Genomic DNA, 22455 nt, shown 5'->3' with positions numbered 1-22455 from the left:
AAAGCTATTGTGCCCCACCAAGAGCCCCTGCCTTCCCCGCACCCTTTTTAACCACTAAACCACATTTTCTATACAACTGCATCGATGCAATAGCCTCTTTCAGGCTTCTGCCATTCATCCATCACCCATTAACGCCGTATTCTGATTTCTGAGGTACATTTAATCTGCTCTGACAGCCATAATTTTCATGTTACCCCTTTATTGAGGCAATTAAACCAGCTTCCAATCCATTCTTTTAGGCTCTAAATTTATGTTTTTAGCACCAGTTTTTCAGTGGCCCCGGTTCCTTCACAGTTGCTGGGTTTAATTCATGTTTATGTTCAGCTCACGTGGCACCCTCAACACATGGTTTATTTCTGTCAACCACAACTCCCTGCAGAATTCAGATTGCAGCCCACTCTGCATCCCCACCACAAGAAATACGAGTGTATGACCAAAACGGGGCTGATTTCATCAAACTTCAACAGCTTGCTTATGTTCCATAGCATTTTACATAAGGATTTAAAAAAAAAAATAATTCTATCTATCGTGATTGTAGTTATTCTCATTACAATGCATGTAAATTCATAATTCAGTGGGTGTGAGAAATAGACAGGGGGAGAGAAAAATCCTAATGAAAAACTCAACAGAGCGTGCAACACTTCTGCCTTGCATTTTTAAGAAGTTGTCCATCTTCATGGTCTTCAGAACCACTTATATTTTATTGCAGAGTAGGTCAGTGAATGCTTTTTCTTGCATGATTTAGATAATAACAATAACAATAAAAGATAATGGGAAAGCTCGTGCCTTTTGTGCTGGATCGGATGAAAGCAACAGAGCTTGGATCTCAGCAGCAAAAGGCAGCCCCACGTGGCTGCAGTCCTTCCCATAGCAGACCTGGGAGGGCAGGGCATGGCACAGACCAGCCTAAACGCTGAGCTGTATGGGGCAGCTCCAGAAAAACTGCTCCCCCAGTTCCTGCTCACAGATGCTGAAGCTCAGGTAGGAGTCACTGGGCAGGAGAGCTGCAGCTGCAGTTCCAGCCCCAGTCATCCGTCAGGCTTCTATTAGCACTGTTATCACCACATTTGTCAGTGGATAATGTTTTGCACAATCAGGGGGTGATGGATTTGGCTTCACTTGAAAGGAAGGGTCAGGCTTCATGAGGATTAGATCAGAGCAGCTTGTGAGAGTCCCAGGGGTGCTGCCTGGTCGTGACAAAGTCCCAGCCCAGCAGTTCTTTTCTTTTCTGTAAGGCAGTGACCAAATCCCCCAGGGAACAGCTTTGAAGCCACTTTCAATCCTGTCTCTGAAGGCTGTTTATAAAATAATATATGACTATTTGACATTTACGCCGTGCTACCACAAAAGCAGTATGTGATAATTCCCACAAGCCATCAGAAGCTGCCCGAGTGGACCAGTAAATGCACAGCACCCCACTTTCCAACCACTCTCAGCTCCTGGCATGAGACACAAAACCCCAGAAACAAAGGAAAAAATGTTCAAACCTTGCTTCTGCTGTGTGTCAGAGCACATTTCCTGGTAGGATCCAGCATCACTGAGCCTGCTGAGTGCAGGAGAGATGCTCCTCCCTTGGTCTGTCTGCAGAGATCTGTCCTTAGGGGGGGCCTGCAGGTGCTCAGTGCTCCTCATTCTGCATGGCTGCTCCCAGAATACTTTTCAGGTGAAGCAGAGAGTGCTGAGGGCTTTTGTGTCCTATTTCATAGCAGAGCTCACCTCTGTGGGTCTGTTTTGTCTGTTTGCTGATGTACAGCTCTGCTATTACATGTGCTGTAATGGGTCTTCTACAGAAAGGCAGATCTACTGAAAAAGGTGTTCTTGCGGTTTTATGATCATTTTTGGCACAATAAAATCATGAAGAAAGTCACAAGTCTCACCCAGACTAGCTCCATCAAGTTCTAATTTTTAGACCCAGAGGAAACATGAAATCTTGCTTACAAAATGGACTTGAATGAAACCAAGCCTGCATAACGCAGAACACATTTAATCTGTCTTCTCCTTTGATTTGATTTGCAGGGCTCTGCTGGCACTTTCCCTTAGGTTTCTTTCACTCTGCTTCCTTGGATGGCTCAATATTTTGTCCAGGGAAGCTGTGGGCACCCCATCTTGGGCAGTGCTTAGGGCCACGCTGGATGGAGCCCTGGGCAGCCTGCTCTCATGGAGATGTCCCTGCCCATGGCAGGGGGTTGTTTTCAACGATCTTTAAAGGTCCCTTCCCACCCAAACCATACTGTGATTCCACGATGGCTTGGCAGATTTATGGTCCAAACTTACTCCCTGGGTTTGGATTGTATTTAGCCTTCTCTGCTCCAAATTTCAGTTCCCAACTGCTGGAGGCATTACCAGCCAGGGAGACTTTTCTATGGAGAAAAAAAAAAAAGAACTCAAGAAAAGGATGGATTTCAATTAATCTTTTAATTAATCTCAGCCCTTCAGATCTTCTACCTTCAGTAACAGGTCTCTGTCTCAAGGCAGTGATGTGGGGGCTGGGTGCCCTACTGCTGCAACATGTGCTGATCCCAGAGCTGGTGGCAGAGGCAGGAGGGGTGTGAGGCCATCAGCACAGCAGTTTGCTTTCCCATTCCCTGCTGGCGAGCCAGGCTTCCTCCCCTTGAAAGCTTGAGAGAGTTCAAGCAAAGCTGCTCTGACAACATGGGCACTGCTGCCATGCCTGTCCCTGCCCAGGGGGAGGGCTGCATGCTCAGGCCAGCAAAGCAGCCTGGATGTGCTGCCAGTGCTTGTGCCAGAGCCTACAAATGTGGCTGGCTCCCATGGTGTGTTCAGGACAGGCTGCTTCTGAGCACGCCCTGCCCCAACAGAGCCAGACAGGCCCCAGCCCTGTGCACAGCATCCCTTGTCCTCACGTGGATTTGGCTTCATGTGCACAGCCAGGTGTGCACAGAGCCATGGCATCCCTTTGGTGCAGGGCTTGGGGGAGCACAACAGGCTGGGTTGCACCCACTGGGTGCTGTGGGGTCTCATCCCATCCTCCTATGACAACCAAGCCAGGCCTTTGAGTTATTTCCCACAATTACAAGAATGCTCCTCTAGTTATCAGGCTAACATTGATGCTGTCTTTTTAAATTGGACCAGTGATATTTAGCAGCTTATTACTCAGTTCCATGAGCTTCTACATTAGTATTGTCATCTTGTCATCAATTAGCTTTTAATTAACGTGAATTTAATCTTTTTCTCTCCTAACGGGAAAAGGGGAGGAGTGGAGTAATCAGCAGGTAGATGCAAAGCAGCCCCAACTACAATTTCATAGAGCAAACTGAGCTACCACGCACTGGTGGCACTTTCTAACACACACTGTAACCATTATGAAAAAGATGATCTATATTAATTTCTAGTGCCCTCTCCACAGTTTTGACCCAGAGCCACTACTCAGAGTCACGACTTCCACTCCCCCAGCAGAATTTGTGCACTCCACTTGGATGGCTGCATACACAGCTCATGAAGTTTGGGTGTATTTTATGCACAGCACAATCTGAAAAGGGGAAATCTACTCTAATATGAGTAAAACAAGCATGGAGGGAGAATAAGGTAAATATTTTCTCACCTTCTCTCGCAGTGCTGAAAAATGTGTGGGTTTCTTGTTTGTTTGTTTGGTTTACTTGTTTGGTTTGGGCTTCAGTTTGTTGCAGGGTATGCTCACTTTTGCTATGGATTCCCATTTGTACAAAGCTGTCATGGTAGAGAGTTGCACAGAATTTTGGTTCCACTGATGAAGAAAAAGCTCTGGGAAGAAGAAGAGTAAGAACAGGTGATTCTGTACTGTTTGAGTGCCTTGCCTGAAAGTATACAGTGATGGTAGGGCGAAGGATGGATGGTGCAGTGTTGCAACCATCCTAGAGGATAACTATGGCAGTCCAGAAAGAGGGTTTAAACCCATTAAAAGGGATATTCTGGACACAGGGCCATTTGCTTCCTTCTAGTTAAGCAGTCTTCACTTGGATGTGCTTCTGTCTATAAGCACCACTTCAAACTGAAGGAGAGACAAAACAGGAATTCATGGGGAGAACCCCAAACATTCCTGCACCCTCTTGGCTTAAGTGGGGGCAACCTCAGATAAAAATAATTGGGGGAGACTACATGCTTGTAAATGTCAGTGTCCTTATTCTGAATGTATTGCCAATTGTACCTCTGCTGGATCAGTCTGATCACTGGGGTTTCCTTGAGGACTGCTCCACAATTCCTCATCCACTGGGCAATCCTGTCCTCTCCTCTTGCCACAACAGCATCCTCATCAGACTGTCTTTGATGCAAGTCCTGAAAAGGGGCAGAATTTAAGTCAGAATTAAATACAAATGTTGGGCTTCTCCCCACCTCTTTTTGCCTCTTAAATTACCTTTCAGCTCAGTCCCAAACTGAGTAATTCAAAGCCAATGCGAAATGAAAATCATGGTCCATGAAGTGCTAAAGGTTACCTAAGAGCAGGAAAAAAAAAAAAGTAGGGGAAGATTTATCCTTCCTTCATCCCTAAATCCACCTGAGTTGAGAAGAGCAATAAATCAACAGGTCTGTTGATAGTTTCTCTTCCAGCTCAAGCTTATCATCCCATTTTATCCATCTCATCATCTTGTGGACCTACAGACTGGCGATAAATAGGCAGCTCCAAAAAGACTTGAGATGACATTAAAGAGAAGAATGTCTCCCTTCTCCCTGCTTGTTTATGCACACTGACTCCACTCCAGAGTCATCTTTACACCTGTACATCTCTTGCCACCTGTCTAAAGTAAAATAAAAGCCAAATAAATCCTGGCAGGCTGAGGTGAGGGCAGGTTCAGCAGTCCTGAGCGATGACACCAGACATTGACTCAAGGGAGATGACCTGAGGACATGCCCAGAGATATTTCCATCAGTGACTCCCCTAGGAGACATCACCCTGCTGTACCCATCCTCTGCTTTTCCCTCAGGACATGCTTTTGGGGAACAGGAGAGATGATGATAGAAGACATCCTCTTCTCTTTGGCTTCTTGTTTTCCTCCTCTAGGTTCTAATTTTGTCATATTCCCTCTCGGAGTTGTTTATGGAGGCAGGAAGAGTTGCAGAAGATGAGACAAATGCTCACCCAGCCCTGCACACTGCCTGAGGAATCACTTACAGCCTCACCCCCCTTTTAGCTCAGGGACTTTTTGGACACTGACATGGCCTGTGAATTCTCAGGCACCATCACATCCCCTGGGTTCTTGGCTCTGCAGAGAAAAATTCATCCCTCTCCCAGCCAAAGCCCTATAGAAACAATCAGTCCTCAGGCTGGCCCCACTTGTGGCCATTCATCCCTGTTAGCAACTGCTGTCAGCAAAATTAAAAGCAAGGTGCTTCTCCTGGAGATTATAATGTGTTTGGAGCCGTGACCTTATGTTATGGTTAGCCACACTTGCAGGCCTGTAACTCTTCCTGAGTTACTTCTGTTGTCTCTGTGACTGTCATTTCTATTTGTCCCTCAGGCTCTAATGAACATCTCTGCCAGAGCACGGCCAGCTGCAAACTGCCATGATGGCTGTGTGATGGGGAAGGGAGAGGAGCAAGGAGAGGCTGATTGGGCTGAGGCTGCATGGGAAATACAAAGCGGTATTAAAACTGAAGTCTGCAAAATCTCATCTCAACACTCACATTGCTGCATGCTATTGAGGGTAAAAACCAACTCTAAACCTGTCACTTGGAAATCTACTAATAAATAAATATTCATAGATTGAATTATCTTTTTTTTTTTTTTCTCAGGATTTTCCTACAACGAGCCTGACTTGGAAGGCATTCCTGCAGGCACTGAGCCGAGGAGTTATAGGAGGCGGTTCTCAGTAAATGAGTTTGATGCAGTAAGCATGTTTCAAATGTAAAGCACCAGGTTCTCACATTTCTCTCCCTCCCTGTCCTGCTGGGTTGAAGTAACTCACAGATTTTTTGTTTCTGACGTAGTGTTGCCATAAGAAGTCCCATTGCCTGCTCTGCTACAAGAAGTGCAAACTTTTATCTCCCCGCTGCAAGAGAGCAGTAAATCAGAGCAAGCAGACAGCTTTGTCTTGCAGCCTGTTATCCATGGGCGAGAGGATGCCTCCCCCGAGATCCCATTAGGTGTGCTGTCTCCACCACTAAACTTTCAACAAGCACATTGGTGGAGACCTGCATGTCAAAGAGAGCCCGCCAGCTAATGATGCCAGGAGCTCGCTGCCGCTGCTCCTTCCCTCCTGCCCCCGCCTCTCCTTCCTTTCTTGCTCACACTTTATTCTCAAGTTTATTAAAAGGAAGCTGCGTTTAGTGAAGTTTCATCACTTAGAGCTTGCGGAACAACTTCTGTTAGACTGATGCTGTGCATGATACTGCACGCCTCCTCTGCATGGGCAGGCATTGGGAATTCTGTGCAACGGCCATAAATCCTGCTTTCTCGCTGCTGACATGCACATAAAAAGAAAGCAAAGCAGAGTGACAGGGATGCAGCAAATCCTCCTAATGCCTAATGAGCTGCTCCCCTCCCAGGTACAGCTCAGCCATCACTCACAGGCACAGATGGTAGACACAACCCCTGCGAGCTCTTCACTCCCTCCCCAGAGTTATGAGCATGTCTCCAAGACTGAGCCCATCCGTGGGGAATGCAGTGGGGTGTGTGAGGGAGCTGCAAATTGAAAAAAGCAACGACATCATCTTTGCAGGAAGGGATACTTTTGCCCCTGACAATCTATCTCTAGGACACTACTGCCCAGGGCCCCCCCATGCAGCACTGCTGAGGAGTCAGGCTTCAGCAGCCAGCCCTGGCTTTACTGAGTTGGCTGTCAGCCCAGACTCCATGGCCCCTTCCTCTCTCCTATAAGATTTGCAAATTGCCCCATGAACCTGAGCAGAGCTGTGCTTGGCCCTATAGGGTCCATTCATCCATTCTCAGCCACAGCTTTTCCATGCAGAAGGAATGGAGACCTGTCATCAAAGATGGGTACAGGATCAGCAGCACAGTGAAGGCAGCAGATGCCATTTGATGACCATTGTGTGAGCATGCGATGAAGATTCTGGAAGTGCGTTCACTCCTCAGGAGGCGAGCACACCTTGGGAAAACACACAACAGGGCACCTCAAAAAACAGTGTACTCATGGCCAAGGCACTATCCATTTCCATCCATGCGTCTGGCTTTCCACTTGTGTCACATATCAAGGATAGAACAGTGGATTTCATTCTGAGAGCTCATAGCTCAATAGGGCAGAGGCAGCCCTAGATGAGAAAAGCAGGGAAGATGGCATTATAGACCCAAGAAACTAAAAATATAGGAGCCCTCCCCAAGGTCAAAGCAAAGGTACCAGGAGCAGACGTGAGAGGAGAAGCAAGGGAGAAAAAGCTTACAGTGCATTTCCTACTGCTGTTTCCTAAAAGATGTGAGAAATTTTAGTCTCAAGGAGCCTATGGGAAAGAAGTTCTCAGCTCTCTCTCTGCTTCTACAAATAGTTTTCTAAAAATACCAGAACCTAGCAATTATCACAAGAATTATTTTATATTTATTGTCATTCAAATGCTGATGTAGACAAAAGGCATTTACAAGACGTCAGCCAAACCCTGGACCACTTCTTCCCTCTTTCTGTGCTCTGGATAAGTAGATCAAATGGAAATCTCTATCCCATGTTGTATAACTTGATTAGGCTCAGCAGGTGCAAAACAAACTCCAGCGCACACTCGCTCAAAATTTTACTCTCTGCTGATGAATCCAACCTGACATAACTTGAAAACTCATAGAATAGTTTTGGTCCTGCACGCACAGCACTGTTGCAAGCTAGCAAAATAATACATTAACTTTCCTTGTGGGTTTTTAAAAGTAAGTGCTATCCACAGAGCCAACATTATGGTAGGGACAAGCCTTGCAGCGAGGAGCTCCGGTCTTAAATCCCAAACTGAGGTTGTGCCCCTTTGCACAGCACAGTAATGTGGAATGGCCCTCCGAGCACTCATTAAAGTAAAGCCTGGTGGATAACAGAGAGAACGAGGCAATAAATCCCCGCTGGAACCTGTGGAGCCCATTGAAGAGGAAAGAGTGAGTCAGAAAATGATGCTCCCTCCTGACAACATTTCCCGAGGTTGAGAGCCAGCTCAGAGGTGTTGCTGCCTGCGTGCCCCTTTGCAGAGTGCAAACAGGAGGAAAGCAAAGCCCCAAACATGAGCTGACTTCTCTTTGCTGAGATTTATTGCATGCAGGGAGTGGAAATGAGGATGAACCAAGGGGTGCTGAAAAGAGAGATGGATGTAAATAAGGCTGTTCTCAGCCTGGCTGAGCTGTCACAGCCCAAAGGGGAGGGAAAAAAAAGTTGTTTTCACATCCTCCCTGTAAACCCCAACTGGCTTCATCGGAAGGCTCACACCTGGCAGCATTTTCCACCCACTTTCCCATCAATTTGCACTGAGGCGAGCGGAACACGACAGAGACGCACCGGGCTGCTCCCTGAGAAGTGAAACAGCTTGAGAACCATTTTTCTCAAGTTTAACATAGCAGGCACATTATTTTCACCCAACTTACTGTGACTTCACGGGACAATCAGTCATCACCACTGCTGCAGGGTCCTGGGGCACCTGGCCAGCAGCAGAGGAACTGAGCAGCAGAAGGTTGTGTTGTTGAAGAGCACGGTACAAGCAGTGCCTTGCAGCAGATATAGTGGCCTGTTGCTAGATGTTAGCATGAGGAAACAAGACTTTGTAAGGTGCAAATTGGGAAAGTGCTCTCTGACTTTTCTGCAGCCTGAAATATCCCAAATATACACAAGGAAGAGCAGGAAGATCTAGAAAAGGGACTGAAACGCAGGAGGAGATGAGTAGGTATGAGATCCCTCTCTGATGTAGTGGCTTATTTGAAATGAATTACTTATCCTAAATCACCTGTTTACACCTACAGCTGCTCTCCAATGGAATCAACACTCCAAGCCCATAAGAAAGCCCTTCCCCACACCTGGGGCTCATGACATTCATACATCTTCCTGATGAGTTGTATCAAGAGTTGCTTTCCTCAAACCCAGCCAGCTCAAAAGCACATTGATGGTAGGACACAAACCTGTCCCACCAAAGCATGAATGAAACCCCACATGTCCCAGCATGAAAGTCCAGTCCCTGGCGCCCTGTGGACTCACCTGGGCTGGTTGGTTTCTTCACAGTAATGGGGATGAAGCCAGTTCTCCTCTAGTGCTGTTTTACATGAAAAGACACAGGTGTGAGGAACCCTTATTCCGTTTAGAGGTGTCTGTAAGCGCCATATTTCTAAAATTCATAAATGGGATCCAGAGGGAGGTTTGGCTCTGCTGTGAGGTGTGGCTCACAATTGTCTCTACGAGATCAAGGAACAAACAAAACAAAACAAAAAAGCAATTTAATCTGCTTTCTATCTTGTGTTTTGCTGACAGCTCCATAGGGGACCTCAGGAGCAGAGTAGCAGAGATATTGCAGGTACAGCTGTGAGCGTAATGGATTTTTTAGTTCGTTTGGAAAATAAACCGGAGCTGATCTGTGTTGACCTGAAAATTTTTTTGCACTATAATGATAAAAAGGAGTGAAAATTCACCTTCAATCAACAGCAACATCCCATTTGACCCAAAATGAAAGCTTTCATTTTGTTTTTGCGGCACTCAACCATTTCTTAATTCACATTAAATTAAAAAAAAAAAAAAAAACTTGTCAAGCAAAATGTTTTGCCTTCACCTAAATAGATTTCCTTACCCTTCCCTCCCACTCAGGGCACTCTGCACTAAATGCAAGTTGAGTTGGTGAACTATTCTGATTTCCCTCTGAGCTACATGGAAAGTGAAGGGAACTCGTACTGCAGGTTGGTTGGAGCTAGTGGAGCATCAGTATCACTGCAGGTTCCTCCTTATGCAATGCCTGCTGTCCTCACCAGGGATGTAATCACAGGAGCAGCTCCCACAAATAAGCAGTTTCAGCCTCCTTTCCTGTCCCATCCAACTAACTGTAATGAAGCCAATTCTCAGCTCAAGAAAGGTCTTCTTCTTCTTCCCACTGATGGCTACCTGCTAATCAACTGCAGGAGTGCCCCTGATCTGCATCTTAAAATGTGTTATTAATGGGCTGGTGTCCCCTGGAGAACAGCAGGAGGACTGAAAGTAAACCATCAGGATATGTCAGGATTTGAGGCACAGAGCAGTTCTAATTGAAATCTTCTCTGTCATTTGCTCATCAGGAACGTAGAGCTTCTTCTTTGAATGAAACGTTAGACACTGGCCTGACAGCTCCAGGTGGAAGATTATTCAGAAGCTTAATCGCTCCCTGACAGCCCCAGTTACTCCCACATCAGCATCTATTAACCTCTGTTTTATCCAGTCGCATTTATGGCATTTTAATTTATGGCTCTGGATGCTTTGGAGCGAGAGCTGGCCAAGCCCTACCTTGGAAGGGCACATAAAGAAACACTATGGTGCCTGTCAGGTCAGGTCCTCTGGGATGGAAATCTTCAGGAAAGAGGTTGCCCTGTGAAACCATTAATCTGATCGATAAATTGTAATGTTATCAAAACGATTCATATTTTGGGGGTGTACAGTTCAAAGCCCCAAGTCACGGATGAACAAGTCACTGTGAAAAATTCAGCTTTAATTTAATTTAGTTTTTGTGATAAGCTGGTCGTGAGCCTTTATTTTTGCTCAAAACCAGATGTGAGCACACCCCCAAGGCTCAGACACTGGAAGACAGATAAAAAGAACCCAAAGTTTATCCTCTCTAAATCAAGACTGGATGTCTCTTGAAAATTGATGCTATAACTCAAAGAAAAGTTATGGGCTTGATGCAGAAATTATTAGCTGAGGTCTCCGGAGCTGTTTTATGCAGGAAGTCAGACTAGATGATGCTAATAGTCCCTCCTGGTCCTCTGCTCCATGAATCCTTCTCCTGAGTGCTTTGCAATTGTCCCCGAACCGTCCTTCACTGTGTTATATACTTGAGTCAAGATCTTCCATGGTACTCAGATGTCTAGCAGCAGGCAGGGATGCTCCAGACAGAATTCAAGGCAGCTGAGCCCCTCTGTAACTTCTCTCTCACCTGCGTGGGTTCTTTCTGTTCCCTCTGAGCCCCCAGGGTGGGCTAAGGCAGTGAGCAAGCTGGAGCACTGAGGCACCAACCCAGTGACATTGGTGATTGGCACCACTGTGCAGCTCAGCCCCAACTTGCCAATCCCCCACTCCTGCCAGCTTCTCCACTCCCCAAGCAGAGAGGCAGTAGAGCAGCCACTGAGAGCTCTACAGAACGGCTCTTCCTTCCAGCAGCCATCTCTGTCCCCCCAGGCCCCACTCCACACTCCTCCTGCAGTGCTGCCCCACCAAGCAGCTGCAAACCTACTGCTCCACTCGGCCCTGGCTGAGCTGCATCCCCACAACATCTGTGTGCCTAAATGCCCAGGGATTCCATGCTCCTTTCTCATGCTGTTCTGGCACATTTCGCTTCAGCCTTGGCCCAGATTTCCATGGCTGGCTCCAGTTGGCTCAGTAATGTAATAGTGGAACCATTTCCACAATAAATCTCTCTCTTGTGAAAGGACAGCTGCAGACCTCTCATGCTCACGTGTGTGCTATGCTGTGCTGTTTTCCCCAAACTCAGTCCCGATGAAACGTGTCTGAAGTCATTGTGGTGGGGAGAAACACAGCCTTCAAGCAGTGATGCTGTACTTCTGCAAGGCAGTGCTGGAAATGTGGAATTCAGCCTCCCACCAGGGGTTCCCAGCCCCATTAATAATCTGAAATAAGATTGAGCCTGTGCCCAGCAGAGCCTCCAGCAAAGACAGATGAGCCAAAGCAGAATGCAGATAACAGTTGAGTGTTGGATGGGGTGAGGAATCCTGGGTAAAGGGAAAGAGATGGAAAGGATGGCTGGAGGGAATGCGTGGAAGCTGGATCTGATGGAGGAGAGAAAAGGCTGCCTGATGATAAGGAGAGGGATGTACAAAGAAGGAGCAGCACGACTGGGGGTCTAACAGCAAGAATGATGAAAGTGAGGGAATAGAAGAACAAAAGGGCTGTGAAGTATAATAACTAGACAGAGAAACTGCAAAGATTTGAAAGGTCTGTTTTGGAGTGCAGATTGAGCTAACTGAGTATAAGAAGCACAAAAAAAACCCAAACAATGACTGCATTCAGGAATGATATAGGTAAAGGAAAATTAAAACAGAGATAATTTTGTGGCTTACAAGCTTTTTCACAGAGACATAGAGGTAAAAGAGATTTGAATACAGCTAATGAGAGGAAAGTTTCAGTTTCAATACATACATATGCGTGCCTAGACAAAAAAGTATTCTACTGCCAAGACAAAAGAAGGAATACTCCCTCCACAAAGAAGCTGATGCCTTTCTGGTGTGCTGAGGAACCATCACTGCTCATCCAGGCACTGAGATACATGAGCTCTTTGATGACTCGGTGTCAGGTGAGGGAGAAGAGAAGGGCAACAAGATGCAAAGATGAGACTGTGACATATGCAAACAGCAAAGTTAACCCTTAGTCCAACTCTTCACAAAAAGATTTTGAAGATTTTTTTCTTTCCAGGTTTGTATATATGTCAAGTAGAGGTCATGTAGGGCAACATAAGCAGGGCAGCATGGGATAGAAAGCAAATAAGTTGTTTCATGGATTGCAGATGTGGTTCTTGTGGTACACAATTGTCAGTTCCCCTTTCATCTATTTCCCTAAAGGGAAGAAGCTAAATATAAAAAAGCGTTAAGCTATTCCTTTACCACCATATCAGATATCTATACATCAGTTGTTTCATGGGAATTACGCAGATCTTTCACTGTTAAAATGTCTCAGTTCGTGAATGGCACTGAAAGATTTTAATCATTAGGTTTGCCTTTATTTAATAGAGTTTATCTAATGGGGTCTGAGAATCTGCTGAAATCAAAGTCTTCCAGCTTGTAAAACAGCAGAAAGGAAACTGAGCTTCCTTATGCCAATTAAACATAATATTAAATAAAATAACCCTGAATTTGGAGGTCTTCTCCTACAAGGTAGTTGGATTTTGGCTATGGAGATACTGAATCATTGCACCAACAGTCGTATTCCCAAACAAAAAAGCTCTGTTTCACCAATAAACCAAACAGCACAACTACCACAACCAGGTAGAGCCCCACATTTTCCCAACTATCAGTGGTGCTTACAGGTTTGAATTTAATCCCAGCTGACTCCTATATATAAACGGAGAGGATTCTGAAAGCACAACCTGGATTTAGGAGGGATTGCAGTGTACTTCTTGTTGGAGGAGGATGGAGATCTTCCTGCAAACTACAAAGGGCATGTGTTAAGTATGTGTATCAGGCACATGCTGACAGCAGAAGATGATTTCCCTGCTTCCAGTGATGGTGATCCTGGCTCTGCCTCCTTCTTATGTTTAGAGAAGGGATGAATGTGTTTGCTGGCTATTGAAGTGGAGTTCTGAATTATGGGAATTTGACATGCTAGGATCCTCTGCTGAATAGTAAACCTAGAAACAGGTCAGGAGTGCTTACTGCCAGGTGACTTTATCACTGCTGATTCTGTCTGCATAGTAAGCATTAAGTTTATAATCATTATTTATAGTCCCCACAACACAGCTCACCTGAGGAATGCAAGTGAGGAAAAGCTTGGAAAGACAACTATTGCAGCTTATTTACAATGGCTCCATTGGATCACAGCACTCTCCAGATGCATGTTAAAATGGCAATAAAGAAAGCAAAAGCATTTTTAAAATCTGCCGTTACAGCTTTGCATTGGTGACATGTATTTAAATCATCTGCATGCCATCAAACTTTGGTTCCAATTTAAATGTCACTGGAAGCTTTTTCTCATTCCTTCACGAAGTCATTTGTCACCTTCCAATTCACAGCAATGAAAGGAAGTGAACAGAAGATTAGATAAACAAATGAAAAATCTTTGTTTTTAATGTAAAACGCAACCTTTGAGACCTCTTCTCACCATTCAACAAAAGAAAAAACAAACCAAGCCAAAATGAACCACTACTACCATTATTAGAGGAAACAACAGATAAAGCAAAAACTTTTTTTTTTTTTTTGTTTAAATGCTGGAACTAATAATCAAATGAAACAGCCATTAAAGTTGATCACCTGGCTGCCCAAATGGATTTTTACCTTTCCATTTATCACCATACTGTGATGAATTTGAATAAGTTATGAGGGGGGAAAAAAATCAGTGCTAGAGCTTTTTCCACACTCTTTAATATTAACATCAAGAAAGCAGCCTCGTTTTTCACAAGTAAAAAATGCATCCTTATTTTCTGGTAATCTGACAACCTATCTTATTTAGTCTGTTATTTTTCCAAGAATTCCCAGTCTACGCTGCCCCAAATTAGAACATTCCTCTAAATTTGAAAATCTTTGACACTCTTCTGAACAGTCATTTTATTTTTGTCTTAGGCAAAATATTATGAGCATAATCCATAAGTAATATAATATGGTCTCCATAACAGAAGACACTATTAAACCTTTATTTCATTTTTATTTTGCAGTGTCAAAAAGCCACACAAACATGGATTATATGATGACAATGATACAAACAGTGGTTACTTACAGTCATAGGCCAAATGTAGGAGGTCCTAAGTTGTCCAGTATTGCTCCTGATGATATCAGAATATAACCTTTTCCCTTTTTTACCTATTCAGAGAAGAGATTTCAAGTCAAAATAATTCTGAGACTGGCTTCTGATAGACACAGCATTTCCGATTATAGTCTATTACTATCAAATGTATATTTGGTTTGCCTTAGCAGAAAGTTCTGAATTTTTCCCCAAAGCCCAGCTTCTGCAGTCTTGTGATTGATATGAGAGTCACTATTCTTGCATAGGAATAATCAAAACTGCAAGTTGGACCCAGAGAAAATGCCTTGAGAATGTACAGCTCAGATTATAATACCAAAAGATGGATTCAAAGGACTCAGAATGTTCTTTTCAGGAGTCTCATCACTTGATGCCAAACCCAGGCTTGGATGGAATTGAATCATGGGCATACTCACAAAGTCTGGTCATTTAAGTCAAATTACTTACGAGCTTCAATTCAAAATTCACTCAAACAAGGATGTTTGTATTCTACTGATGTTTCCAGGCTTTGGGTCAAAACTAATTTGTAGACAAAGTAAAAAACACAATTTCACCACCCAAATAAATCATGAAGTCAAAATCAGCCCTGAGGATGGGGACCGTCCCACCCAGCAAATGAATTCTGACACAGGCACAAAGGGGGAAGGTGCAGACCTGTCTTCACAGTGATTATGAAATGGTACCCAAACACTTGGTTTTACAGTATTTCATCTATACTTGTTAGCATATGCCTATTGCTCAATCTGCCCAAAGCTGTTTGACTCAATTTACAGTCTCCAGGGCTTAGCTCAATAGTGAAAGCATCCATACTCACTGACTTCAGTCCTGCTTTGCTTTCCTACTCCTAGCACTGATGTAGCTGGTTCTATAGTACAGTATATCTGCACAAGACATGTTGAAAGCATTCTCTGCCACCTGCCACCTTGTTAATTTCTGCAGGTCTGCTTCTCATTTCTTTCAATGCAGCTCTTGGGTTTGGATTTTTTTTTTTTTTTAAATTTATATTCATTTTTTCCATCAAGGAACGACATTTTAACACTTAAGAAATCAGTTGCTTAAATTTACAATTGCCGAGTTGGCATATCTGTCTTTTGCCATTTCTGCACCAGGTACAGTTTGTAACAACCGAATAGCAAATGGCACTGATATTAGAATATATTTTTTCTACAGTCCATAAATTAAAAATTCTCACCAATAACCTGAATGTATGTGAATACACTGGTTAGTTTAAAAGCACAGTTTTAGTTCTTTGCAATCTGCTAATGTACTTATGGGAAAATTTGGCATTCACAGAAACAAAAGATTAGATGCTCTAAATCAAAGCTTACCATGAGCAGGTCCCCATTCAGAAATCCCAGCAGAGCTGGATGAATAATCTGCTCTCCACAGGCAGATGGTGATTTTGTTGTAACCTCAGTAAACAATTCTCTCTTAGTAAGTTGCCATTGATTGAGCAGTTTCCTGAGGATGCTCAGTGCTCACTCTGGTTCAATAGGAGGCGAGGATCACCTGAAGTCCTTGCAGTCTCTACTGGATGAGCAGAAGGCAACCTTTTGGCTTGCCTGGGCTGTATTGAGTGAAGAAGAATGGTTTTGGGCCACATATACGTTAGTTGCTCCAAAAGTAATGCCTTCTGTTTATTTCCACGGAAACTACAACTGATGCAAAGAGCACAGTAACAGTATTTGATAGTGCAAATTTTCAGCTACTAAACATCATCACCACCATTTGCTGTGCATTTTTGCTGTACATGAACATGAGCCTGCATATTGTGATCATAAAAATCTGCACCAGCAGAGGTGACTCACTGCTGTCCCTGCTGAAAAGCACCATTCAATGACTCACTGTGCTCACATCCACTGTTTGGTCTCCATAATCATTCAGCAGAGTCAATGAATGTCACTGGGTGACATGTTTTCCACAAGGAGGAATTCAGTTCTGTCCCTTTGCTTCATCCACCATTCTGTCAGACTGATCCTCTGTCACATGGCAGCAAAATGGAATGAAATATTGATGGGGACATTCAGTCTCTACTGTCACCCCACCAACATCCACCCCTAATGTTGTGGATCAAATTAATAAAATAGGAGGCATTATTTTCAGAGCAACCCTCATAAAATATATACTATAGTTAATATATAAGTAACAAAACATTTTAATATTTAATATTTTTATTAAAACATTAAAAAGGAAAAAAAACAAAAACATAAAACTAATAGGCTGTTCGACCTTGTTTGTGTGAATACATCAGTCTGTCTCAGTGGCAGTGGCTGCCATTCTCAGTGAGCTCTGAAGGCGTTCATCAGTGGCATTTTGATGGAATTTTACTCTTCCGTGCTTCATCTTTGAGAACAGTAGTATGCAAACGTACATACTGACAAAAAGTGATGATACGAATAAGGCATGATTGTGAAGCGAGGGATATCTTTCTCTGCTGAGAGAGGACTTATTAAAGTCTGGTAAAGGGACACGATCCCATTTTTTAGTTGAATATCTGCAACTCTGTACATTCCATTTGAAAATTTGCAGGTAACGTATTTATGCTGATTGAAAATGGAATCACAAACATAAATCAATTTCTTTCCTTTTTTTTTTTTTTTTTTTCAATCTTGAAACCTATTCTCAAATTCCTGTATTAAAATAGAAGGCTGTGTATTTGTCATGTCCACAGGACTGTGTTTAGGCAACATATCAAAATGCATAGTATGATTTGCCATAATTTGAGTTAGCATTGCCCTGTGCACTCCCCTCGTCCTGGTTTCAGCCCAGACACAGCTGATCACACACCCATGTTTGGTTGCAGTGAGCAATGGGAGCATGCCCAGGGCTGGGCAGAGCTGCTGCCAAGGGGCAGGCTGCACTGTGAGCTGTGCTGGGCCGTGGGTTGGACATGCATGCCTTAAAGACTGGTTTACAATGCAAAAGGCTGTGATTTTAATTCCTTTTCTAGGAATATTTTGTAAGCTGCACTTTTTACCATGAGTGTGGATGCTCCTTTGACCTTGAGGTTCCCCACTTCAGAAAGCCCACACTTACTACTTACTGCTTACCAGGTTTAAAAGGCAGATGCAGCTCCATGAATCTGGAAGGTTATCCATTGTCTGTCAAGCAGATGGCTGAATAGATAATATCTGAGAAGCTGTTTAGTTTCATGCTTGAATTCCACTGCATCTGAGTATCTGCAAAACATTATAAATACTCCAGTGCAGCAAGATAAGCTAAATCAATATAGTCATAGAAAAATTCCCATTGGGTGTAACAGCTCATATAATAACTGTGGCTGTCTAACCAGGCAACCTAAAATATCCATAAAATTACTTTATTTGTACATTTTGGGATTATTTACCTAACCTGGAAGACTCTGCTGATCACAAGGATTCTTTGAAAATGTGCACACCTACTAATAAAAATATTTTACAGCTTGATTTCATACTATGTAAGTTCCCCAGTGCCCGCCAATGAATTCTGAGTCTACCCACCTTTTCCAGATATGGATTTCCATCAGGAAGAAATAAAGTAAAAAAATGGCATTAGTGCAGGTTTTTCTTATTTTATGGGCCACGAGAAAAATCACTGATCTTACGTCTTAAATGTTGGCCAGCAAAGCAAATGACCATTCAAAGGAGAATTATAGAAGTGGAAATCATTGCCAATAAATAACGCCAATACTGAAAGCACAGAGATACACGAAGTACAGCAGAGGAAAAAAAACACATTCTTACCACTGAGATCCTAAACAACCCTGGCAGCAACGTCCGAGAGGACAAAACTATATATTCCAGTGACTCTGAGAAGGGCATTCAGGCTTCTTCATGAATAGCTTTCAAATCATCGTACATACACAAGCACAGAAACCTTGGATAAAGGCAGGAACTGTGGTTTGTGGGGTGCTTGTTGAGCTCCAACAGAAGACAGGGGTGGGTTGTACTGGCACTTTCCACTGTAGTGCAGGACAAGAACTGGACTGGTTGAACTGGTGAAAATCCAGGACTTCCAGCTCTGCATCATGTTAAGTGTGGGCATTGAGTGGGAACAACAAAGTTACTTCGTCTAAAAGTCTTGGATCCTCTCATGCTTGTGCTTGGCATAGTGAGCTGCAGAGGAAGGTGGCATATATTATGAAAGGAGGACCTGACTGAAGTCTTCTCATTTAGATGCTAGAGGTAAGTATATGAAAGCAGGAATTCGCACTGCCCATTTTTAGATGACTAACTAGTCTAATTTGACTTTCTCTGTAATTAAAGGAGAAACTCAGCCTGCTATGAAGCCGCATTTGAAACAGGAACCTAATTTAGCTGCTCTAAGTCACGCTATAGAGGAGCTCTCCCTGCTACCCATTGATTATAGAGGGAACTAGAGGAGATCAGTACTTAAATTAATTGAATAAATGAGATACCTGAAAAGTCGTGTGGTACAAATGCCCTGCAAAGCACCCTAGAACAGAAAAGATAGCAAGATTTCTAGTGCTGCGTGGATGACCTTGAATGGTATCCAACCCAAATGGATACCCAATTTTTCCAGCAACTCCTGTTCTTTGATTGCTGATGCTGACAACGATTCACTGCATGAAATATTGTTTAAGTGCCATAGAATGGCTTAGTATTGAAGCAAAATGCAATGTCACAATTAACACTGAAATCTTGGATAAAGTCTTTTGTTTTTAGTGGTACTAGAATTCAAAACAGAGCCAGAGGGTGATAGAGCAGCATAGCAGATGTGCAGTAAGGGAGAATTTCTCATGGTAAGTGTAGGTGTTTGCAATGACAAATTTGACTTTAGAAGAGAAGTTTCTAACCCTGCTGGAAGATGAATTCCTCTTTCTAAGATAACAGACTCGACGAAACAAAGAATAAATAAATGCAATTCTAAATAAAAATAAAAAGCACAATGATTAAGCTTTCAGCTTCTACTGCAGCTGACAACTGATCTGACAAGTTAACACATGGGTTGGAAAACAAAAAACTTTTTTTTTTTTTCCTTAAAGAAAGAGGGGGAAAAATTCCAGATTTTGAATAAAAGCTGATTTTGAAACACTGAAATGACTCCTATTGATTTCAGTGCTACTAGCACACATGCAGTCTTGGGGTAAGAAGTTTTGAATGTAGCTTCATGTTTTAAGTTTATCACTCCTTCAGAAGATGTAGAATCAGAGGATGTTTTCTTCCATAAGTAGATGACATATAGCAGCTTCCCTCTTTTCTCAGTTTTGTGTAACTACTGCTGAGGCAATAGTTCCAGGTTCAGCTTGATGAATTCCTACAGATAAAAGTCCTGAATTCTTACGCCTGCATTAGAGCAGAGACTCTTTAGATGGAATGCTTTAGCTGTTTGGGCTAATCGAGGTCCCTTGGCACTGCAGAGACTCCATGTCCTAGAAAAATCATCCCAAGATGGCCTTGAATTCACAGCTCTTCTGTTCTTGTTCCATCCCCGTAGAGCAGCAGCTTACAGAGATTCATTTTATAAAACAACTCTCAGCTGACATCTGTGGCCACCACGTCGTCCCTGACCACCGGAGCAGAAGCATTTTGCTGCCTTCTCCCAGTCCTCCAAGTCCTGTTATTGGAAATGAACTTTCAATGTCTGAAGCACCGAAGCAATCGCTCCTGCCCATGGAAGATGGAAGCACTAAACTGTTAAATTAACAGCTGCAAACAACTCATGGAATTGGGATAAAAACAAATGAATGCGACTCCAGTTCATTCCCTCCGAGCAAGGCACAGCCTGGGGCAGATCCGTGTGCTCAGAGCACAGAGCACTCAGCCTGGCGGGGGCTGCAGCTCAAGCAAACGCAGCCTCCGCTTCTGCCGCCAATCAGTTTGGATAAAAACACTTAAAGGGAGAAAAAAATCATCTTGCAACCGATGGAGAAACCTTAAAAAAGCATAGGGAAGGAGAGATTTTCAAGCCCCGCATTGCTGCTCAGCTGGGGGCATTTTTTTCTGGACTGTTTCACCCATCCCTACGCGGTGATATAAAAGTCAGTGCTTCACTGAACTTCCTAATAGCCAGGACATATTTCCTGCGCAGCCCCAGCGCTCGCTCTCACTATGAGCCTTCTCCTAAGCAGCATGACACAACATATTGTAAAGGGAAAATGATAATTAGAAGGAACATTCGAGCAGAGGAACTTGTCTGGAAAAATGCTTTAGTTAAATGAAGCGATAAAGATTGTTTTTAACTTAATCTGTTAAACACACACACTCACATGCACAGATGCAGATCTGTCCCAGTATGAGAGTGTCTGTTCACCGCAGTACTGCAGATTGGAGGTGGAGGACAAACACAGAAAAGGACAGAAAAGAGATCTTGGTTTGATTTTACAGAGGTTAAACGGAGGTGCAGGGATGTAAAGGTGCACTGAGCATCCGTGCTCATGAGCAACACGTTGCATAAGATGCACGTGTCCCCACAGGTCACCAGCCCAGGAACCTCTGCAGGCTGTTCAGCTGCACACAGCTCCCCCAGGGAAACCTGCATCATCAAGAACTCAGTGCAGAATCTCATCTGCATCACAAAGCTCTCCTCCTCCAGGGCTACTGTTAAAACTTTTAGCATTTTCAGGATAGGAATGGAAGATGAAGAAATGTCCAAAATAAATTACAAATACTGGAGAGAGAATTAAATAGAAAATAGTGTGCTGAAGGGAAGAAAAACAATCTATTGCCCTGACAGTCAATTTCTGTTTGAGTCTTTGTATAATGGGAGGGATGGCAGGAGATAACAGCAATCAGAAACATCCCATTTTTCAATTAAAAAATATTTCCAACCATATTCTTAATTCTCCCCACAGTAAGTTGTGAAAATGCACAGAAAGATAATAAAATTTTACTTAAATTCATATCTAAGTAGGAAAAATTTCTTCTCTGAAAGAGTGATGGGGAGGCATTGGCACAGACTGCCCAGGGAGGCAGTGCAGCTACCATCCCTGGAGCTGTTCAAGAACCATGGAGGAACATGGTTAGTGGGCATGGTGGGGATGGGTTGGACTAGATGATCTTACACATCTTTTCCAACCTAAAGCTTCTATGATTCTATGCTTCTACGCATACATACCCTTTCAAGATAACACGAGGGTCCAAAAAGCCCTCAGCCCAATCATAGCAGCTTTGCAGTCACAAAAATATTTATTTGGTTCTTGCTGTGCATGAAGAATCACCTGTTTACTCTCTCCACCGCATTCTGTGCTGACAGCCGAGCATCATTCGTACTGGGGCTGCCCAAGGCTGTCTCTGTGGTGTAGCCTCAAGCAGGACAAGCTCTCTTCCTGCTGCATACTTTCAACAGCAGCAGTCGCAGCGCCAAGCTGCTCCCCAAAATACAAATCCTGTCATTTTGGGCAGAGCCTCTTGAAACAAAGACAAAAAGGGCTTGCAGCTGAAAGACAATCTTTGTTCAAGAGCTGGTTCAAGAGTGCTCTCAAATGACAGAATCGTCTAGATCGGAAAATACTTTCAAGATCAAGCACCAACTACTGAGCATCTACTGAGTCACATCACTGAGTCATCTTCCTTAGTGCCACATCCATATATCTCTTTAGTACCTCCTCGGATGGGGACTTCACCACTACTCTGTGCAGCTCCTTCCAAAGCCTGACCACCCTCTATGTAAAGAAATTCTTCCTCATATCCAATCTAAACTTCTACTGGTGGAACTTGAGATCATTTATTTACATCTTCTTGTTTGTGACCCAAGAAAAAAGACCAACGTCTTTCTTACTGCACGAGTCAGGAAAGTTCTCACTGTGCAGCCTCAGGAACAAGACAGTGGGGCAATTTATGAGTGACCATGACAAATAAAAGCCAGGAAGCAGAATGGAAATCGAAGTGAGAGGACATGAGGAGGGAGTTTTCCTGCTGCCTATAGCACTGACTGAGCCTGCAAATGTAGTGCAAGAAGGCATTTATACAGCCAC

The 22455-nt window shown here is 43.6% G+C and overlaps 1 protein-coding gene across 9 annotated transcripts in view; it reads right to left on the bottom strand.

Moving 5' to 3' along the window:
* Positions 1–445: 445 nt before the first annotated feature.
* PTPRT (protein tyrosine phosphatase receptor type T) overlaps positions 446–22455 on the bottom strand; it is a 554909-nt gene continuing 532899 nt past the window's right edge. For 8 of the 9 annotated variants that reach the window (XR_014887677.1, XR_014887679.1, XR_014887678.1 and 5 more), the window contains 8 exons: positions 17591–17719; positions 15869–16107; positions 14517–14599; positions 9099–9292; positions 4352–4430; positions 4145–4272; positions 3563–3741; positions 446–2360 (listed from right to left, as the gene is read on the bottom strand). The gene's annotated coding sequence lies outside the window, so the exon portion shown is untranslated. The remainder of the gene's footprint in view (positions 2361–3562; positions 3742–4144; positions 4273–4351; positions 4431–9098; positions 9293–14516; positions 14600–15868; positions 16108–17590; positions 17720–22455) is intronic. The other variant, XR_014887680.1, reaches the window with a different exon arrangement.

This window comes from Meleagris gallopavo, chromosome 22 (assembly GCF_905368555.1).
Source record: "Meleagris gallopavo chromosome 22, MGAL_WU_HG_1.1, whole genome shotgun sequence".
In the NCBI taxonomy this organism is placed as follows: domain Eukaryota; kingdom Metazoa; phylum Chordata; class Aves; order Galliformes; family Phasianidae; genus Meleagris; species Meleagris gallopavo.
This window is presented reverse-complemented; position numbering and strand designations above follow the sequence as displayed.